Source organism: Centruroides vittatus, unplaced genomic scaffold (genome assembly GCF_030686945.1).
Source record: "Centruroides vittatus isolate TY-2023 unplaced genomic scaffold, ASM3068694v2 contig_12, whole genome shotgun sequence".
Lineage (NCBI taxonomy): Eukaryota > Metazoa > Arthropoda > Arachnida > Scorpiones > Buthidae > Centruroides > Centruroides vittatus.
The window spans coordinates 919,510-926,444 of record NW_027120767.1 but is presented as its reverse complement, the minus strand read 5'-3'; the positions used below and the strand labels follow the sequence as shown (position 1 = coordinate 926,444).

At 30.9% G+C, this 6,935-nt stretch overlaps 1 long non-coding RNA gene across 1 annotated transcript; it reads right to left on the bottom strand.

The window, feature by feature from the left end:
- Positions 1 to 582: 582 nt before the first annotated feature.
- LOC136983225 (uncharacterized) lies at positions 583 to 6,674 on the bottom strand. The gene is made up of 2 exons (XR_010882001.1): positions 6,438 to 6,674; positions 583 to 1,430 (listed from the first exon to the last, which is right to left on the bottom strand). It is a non-coding gene; the product is annotated as an uncharacterized lncRNA (long non-coding RNA).
- Positions 6,675 to 6,935: the final 261 nt, after the last annotated feature.

Genomic DNA, 6,935 nt, shown 5'->3' with positions numbered 1-6,935 from the left:
CGTTGAATTTCGAATATATTTCCCTTTTGGAAAGAACCGTGTTTCGAATTCAGCCACGTGTAAACGTTCCAACAAATTTTTAAATGAAACGATCGCCGGTCCGTGCACAGCGCATGCGCTTCGAAACGATGTTAATTTTTTAAAAATTATCTTCTAGCAGGATCTGCCACGCTGCTGAACGGGCCAACTCTTCTTTAAAATTGATGCACGTGGTGTTACATCCTGCTCTGTATATTTCCATAGCTTCCAATAATTTGAGATGTTCCGGGTGGTTAGTAGTGAGGATAATGCGGGCTGTGCTAAAGTCCTCACTACTAACCATCCGGAACATCTCAAATTATTGGAAGCTATGGAAATATACGGTATTTACGTTTTAAAAATGTTTGTTTTAAAAAAGTTTAAATATAAGCGCGTTTAGGTTATTGTCGACGGTCGCCATTTTGTATACCTAACACATTAACCCATTTTCTTCTGCTTTGGCTTTCGGTTTAATTGTCAGAAAGCTTACTTTCAACGTTAATTATAAATTAGACGAAAAATAAAACGTGCCGATAAAATATTTAAACTGATACACGTAATCAATTACTATAAACTTAAAAAGTTTTATTAAGTAAAAGTTTATATACATATTTAATTGTTCCACATAATTATAAATGTGGCTTAGATATATGCTGACAGTAATGTTTCTCTTTTGTTTTTATTTTGGTCCAACGTCGAGACGATACTTCAACAGTGTTTACACGCACTTTTTGGCGAAAATCCATTATTATCCGTCAGAATTTTACCAATCGAACATCCTCACGACCGAAGACGGTGCTAAGTTGTCGCCGTCGACTTTAATTAACTGAAGTGGAAGGACACGTCCCTCGTTAGCAATGACAAAAGGACACGTATCATTCCAAGTACCGTCAGCAGGAAAGGGAAGACGCCAAACAGCCACGAAAAGTCACATCCGATGAATGAAGTCGAGTCCGGTACATTAGGTCACAGCCAGGTAAAAGTCCAAATCCAGGTAAAAAAGTCACAATCGGGGGGAAGTCACATCCGGTGAGAAGACCTTGAAGATTTATTTCTTCCAGAAGAAGAAGATCTTCTTCCATCAAGGCTTCTTTTTCCTCTTTTTCAGAATCGATTTACACTCCTCTTCCGGTCCTTCCTCGCGTGCCTGTCTCTGCACCGACCACTCCGGAACTTCCGGATACCTCTTTTCCAGGTAATCGATGACAGACGAAGTGCTCTCATTAGGAGAGATGACAATGACCCGTTTCTTGTCGGGTTGACCAGATTTCTCCGCACCCTCCACCACCTCTTTCGGACGCACGCGAATCACTCGAAATGAAGAGGAAGTCGATTCCGATGTCGCGGTGCTCTCCTCTGGACTGTCTCCTCCAGAGGTATTCCACTTCTTTAACGCTTTGAAATGATCCATTCTGCAAGCAAAAAACAAACTACTGTTAAATATTGTGAAAGTAGAACGAGCTTTAAGACAATATTAAAAAAGTACATGAAAATTTAATAATATAAATATATTTAAAGCGATCATTTCCTATCGTATAAGAAAAATTCTAATCACAAATTAATATAAAGTCGTAATGGAACAATAAACTTTGTCGAAAACACTAAAATTATTCAATTATTATGTATAATAATTAAATATATTATGACAATAAAAGTTATGCTATTCTGTTGATTGTCATTAAAACTAATGAAAATATTCTAGAAGAAATTAAGAGAAAACAAAATGACGAATAAACTCATTTATTTTAATTCATTAAAGGTTAGATTAATTAAGCAGGGCGAATGTCATACGGAATGTAATGTGTATGCATAACACGCAAAATTCTAACGGGAAATGACAGAATTTATTATTTGAAATCATTTTGAGTTTGCTTTACGGTTGCAATTAGGTTCGATTGACGAAAATTAACAATGAAAATATTGAATACACTTCCTCAAAAAAAGCCAAAGTCTCGATTTTTCTCTTTGAAGAAACCACACAACGATTGTTATCGAAATATTCGTTCTGGAGAAATTATCGCTGCTAATTGTGATTTAGCGCCTAACAATGTTAAAAAATACCTAAATCTAATAAGATCAGCTATAAACTTACCCAAAATAATCGCTTCAACTATAGCAAAACTCAAAAAATACTCCAAACAATCGCATTCCAAGATAGCAAAAGACAATTGTCGAAATTCTATTGTTGCGTAGCGACTCCGTTTAATGTTAAAAATTTAGATTTTCTGACAGAATTTCGGAGTTTCCGTGTCTGTCTTTTTACAGAGACAGGTCGTTCTGCTTTTTGTTTGTAGTCTTCCCCTCATCCCCACAGAGACGAGGAATAATCAATTTTGTTAGAGTTCAGATGTTCGAAGACCTTCATAAACTAAATAGATTTGAGTTCAAAATGGAGCAATGGTAAAATCTTCTGGAACTGTTGTTTCTATATTGTTGTTGGGCTGCAATTTGAAACCATTGTAAATCTATAAATACCCACTGTCGTCCACCTATATGGCCTTCCTTAATCTCGAGAATGCAGTTAGGTAGATGAGACCAGATAGATAAGGGGCAGGAGGTCCCGATTAACTCCAGCTACATGAACTTCCGAGGCAAGCCAGAAGTCACTTTATTTCAATTCAAAACTCTTTTCCTGAAAGGAGTTAAATAGACGATAGGCATGACTTTACTGTTAAAGGAAAAGTATGATGTTCAGGTGCGAGACACTACAGTACTGATTTGAAATTGAGAGCATCTATTTTAAATTAAATAAATTTAAAATTTGATTATAATATTTAACAACTAAAAATAAAGATGGCAATTTTTAAAGATTTGAGAACTTACGGACAATTTAAACTAGTTGTTAAAAATTGAATTATGTTTTGTGTATTTTTATATTGTTTCTTTGTTGATTGTTTGTGTTTTATATATGTATTTTTTTTTTTTTTTTTTTACACTTGGAAAAGGCCAATGACCATAGTGTTGTTTACTTTAAATTTAAAAAATATAAATAAATAAAATACAGAAGAAGGATGAAAAGTTGTGCTGTTATAAGAATCACATGACTTATCAATAACTAACTTTTAAAGTAAAGTACTAACTTCAGTAGGATTTCAGCTAAAAACATTTATACATCATAGGAGATTTTTTCATGTTAAATCTTGTGGTAGAGCTGAAATTTTTCATTTTTGACAATATTTTACAATGGCACAGAATTAAAAGCTTATCTCAGCCAAAACTTTAGATATTGCAAAAATAAATATTAAAAAATCTAGCAACGAGTGGCATAATTTTCCCGGCTATTATGAGATTTTTTTTAAAAAAAAATAACTTTTCTAATTATAATGAATAAGATTTTTTGGTGCTGTCTGTCGCAAGACTTTATTATAAAAAATTTGTTATTATTATAAAACGACAAAGCACTTAAGTTTAAGGACAGAGATAAGTTTTATTTTAAAAAATTGAAAATGTTAACAAGGAGTAAAATCTTCATTAAGTCCTATCTCTCTCTAGATATGATATATAATAGCATTGTTACTAGATAAACTAGTTGGGCAACTGCTATTGTTCTCGCCCTTCGTTTTCGTTCTAGGGACAACTGTTTCCAATAAGGGCAGTCAAGTAAGCTAAATTGGCGAGAGTCGCGTTAGCGTGTGTATTTTTAATTGGATTTTTATATCGTTTTTAGTCATTTCAGATTTATTTTTTTGAATTTCTTGTAACACACAAAGACGAGCCTGAAATTGTCGGTTTTTACGAAAAGGCACGTGAATTTATAATTGGTGGATTTCTAGCAAGTTGGATGTGAAAATGTCAGGCACAGAGTTCTTATAACAGCAAAAGTTGTACATTTTTTACATCATTTACAGACTGCATTTTTTGCAAGATGCAAAAACAAGATATTTGGCAAGAAAAGTGGAGACAGAGGGAAAAAAAATTGTCCCTCTTACATTAAATTTGTAACCGTAATAAAATTTTGTATAATTTTACGTAAATATTGCTAAGAAACTGGATATCGAAGTATATACTGTGTTTAACTTTCATTGTTTTAAAACTGGAATAGTTTTATTTTAAAAAATCATTTCTAACTTTTGATCTCCTATCCATTTCTAACTTATTAATTAAAGATATCATTTTTCTCTTCAAATATTATTTTCTCCCTTTCGATTTCTATGCCATTAATACGAATTTCAACAATGGAAACTATGACTCGTTTATGGAATTTTGTTGTTATAGAGTAAGCCAGTGGGGCGATAAACTTTTTCTAATATTTTTAACGCAGTGCCTAAATACTATATATGAGAATGCTTGTAGTTGTGTAGGACATTTTTATTATTTTATACATTTAACTTAAGTCATATTGAATATCAAAATGTCTTTAAAAAAAAACTTGAAATTACTGTAAATAGAACCACTTTCTTTAATAGCTTACACCTACCAAGCTAATATTTCGATTTCGCTTCTACTAAAGTGTTGACATGAAAAATAAATTTGAGTTTAATAGAGAAAATGTATTTGTATTGGTTTACTTTATGTAATATTCATCAGTTTTTTTTATTGTCCATTCTGTTGCATTTTTAAAGAAATCAATTACACTATTTTTATTAAATTATTTTGGCTCTTTATGTTCTATGTTGTAAACAGTGATTTCATTTAATACATAAATATAAATTTAGGAATTGGAGTGTATATATATATTTGAATGAGTTTTGCTTTTAATACCTTTTTTATACTAGATGTTTCAAAATTCTAGAAGTTTTGGACTCCAAATGGAATTTTGATACATCCAGTATAAAAGAGGTATTATAAAAGCAAAACTCACTCAAATAGTAAAATAAATAGATCTTTATTTAATGAAGAATATATTTTAAATTATTCTTAATCTAATAAGTAAAATATTAAATTCCAAACATTAATAAATATTTTTAAAAATTGCTAAAAAATTCTCATTATAAATATTTAAATCTTAGAACATAATTAGACTATTAATGATACTCATAATCAAACATATTAATGATTTGCAAAACCATATTCATATTTTCCTGTATCAAAATTTTGGCTCTAAATCCTATTTCAAACCTTTCCAAAGTTTTCTAAAACTATTTTTTACTTGAATTATTTAACCCTTAAGATTATAAATACATAATGAGAAATTTATCTATGTTGTTAAATTATTCTAACTATAAAATAACTCACTATAATTCAATACAATCTGACACATCATTAATGAATTTGATATAGAGCTTAGGATCTTAATTTATCCAGGATTGATATGTGCAGATTTGTGTGTTGACAAATTGTTAGGTTAACTTTTGGATGTATGAGTAATTTTGATTATTAATGTACTGTACATATTATTTTTATTATAAAATTCATTGTAGAGCAAATATTAAAATGTTTTAATGTAGACACAAAGAAAGCAGAAATACTTGTGTATGAATAGTATAGGGATTGTGTAAAACTAAAAAATCTTCTAACTCACTTAACAAAATTATAACCATAACAGGAGTGATGTCAAGCATATTTTAACCTTTTAAGCTTCTGGACAAACATCTGGACTATTTGGAATGGAACATTAATTTAGGCAGAATTTTAAGTGGTACCTGCTGACACTCAAATCTTGTAAAAAGCAAGACTATACTATATTTGACAGACATGAAGGTTAATCTTATTGAAAGATCTGTCTAGTTTATATAAATGTATATAATCTAAAAAAAATAATTTGATTTTAACAAGAAATTACCTTATTCTTTGGAAAATGTCTAAAAATTCCAGACTAAATAAATACGAAGTAGTGTTTATGTCTTCCTTGTGTTGAATGCATATATATATATACAGGAAACTATAAAATGTCTTTAATCAACATATTTTAAAATAATTTAGAATGTATAGAAATTAGAATAATGCAAAACTTATAGAAGATAATGTTTTGCATTATATAAATTGTGAAATGAATATTTGGATATTTCTTGCAATCAGAAATTAAATAAATTGATATATATATACACATTTTGGACTCAATATAACATGGGTCTTGTGATCCAAAATGTCAGTCTACATTATACACGATCCACGATTCTATCAAGTTAACATATTTTAATCAAACAAAAACACTCCTGTTGTGATTACTGATAATATGAACAGGTGAAAATACATATATTATTATAACAACTGTATATCCTATAGTATATTTTATTCTATTTCATGTATAATGTAATATAAATGCAAATAACTTTGGCATTAAATGGTTAAGTTAACTGCAGTACAAAGCATTATCCTTTATACACACATGAAAGTCAGTGAATGGTTGGATGTAACAGATGTTAAAAGATACAAAAACCAAACTACTTTGATTGAAGTGCAACACAAAGCATATCTGCTAAAAGTGGATGCTGAAATTCAAATCAACATGTTCCTGCATTTTAAGCAATACTACATACCATTGGATCCCAAGTGTAGTCCAGGTAAGAGAGGTCACGTCCGAGAAAAGGTGTTGAGTCCGGGTGAAAAGCATCTAATCCAGGGCACTTGTGTTGTTTAGGGGGTACGGCTGTTTGAGAGGTTTTCTTCCATAAAATTAATCAAATCTACACTAATTTCACTCGAATATTGCCAAAACACGTATAATTTGTTGGAAATGATCGATATAAAATATGCTACGAACAAAAAATTGTTGGAATACTTATTGAATGTACCCCGTTCGAAGACGCCATTGCTTAAGCTTATTTTCGTCACAGAGCGTCACATCGGACGGGGACGCGTACGAAGCGTGTCACGTGACAGTTGTCGGCGCTATTCGATCACGTGACTACTCATCTCTGATGTGTTTCCTGAGAACTTATTCTTTTTGCGAAGAATTCGCTGAACTTTGGAGACATCATTAATAGAAATATTAAAACATCATTCCATTCTAAATATGGATTAAAATCATATAATAA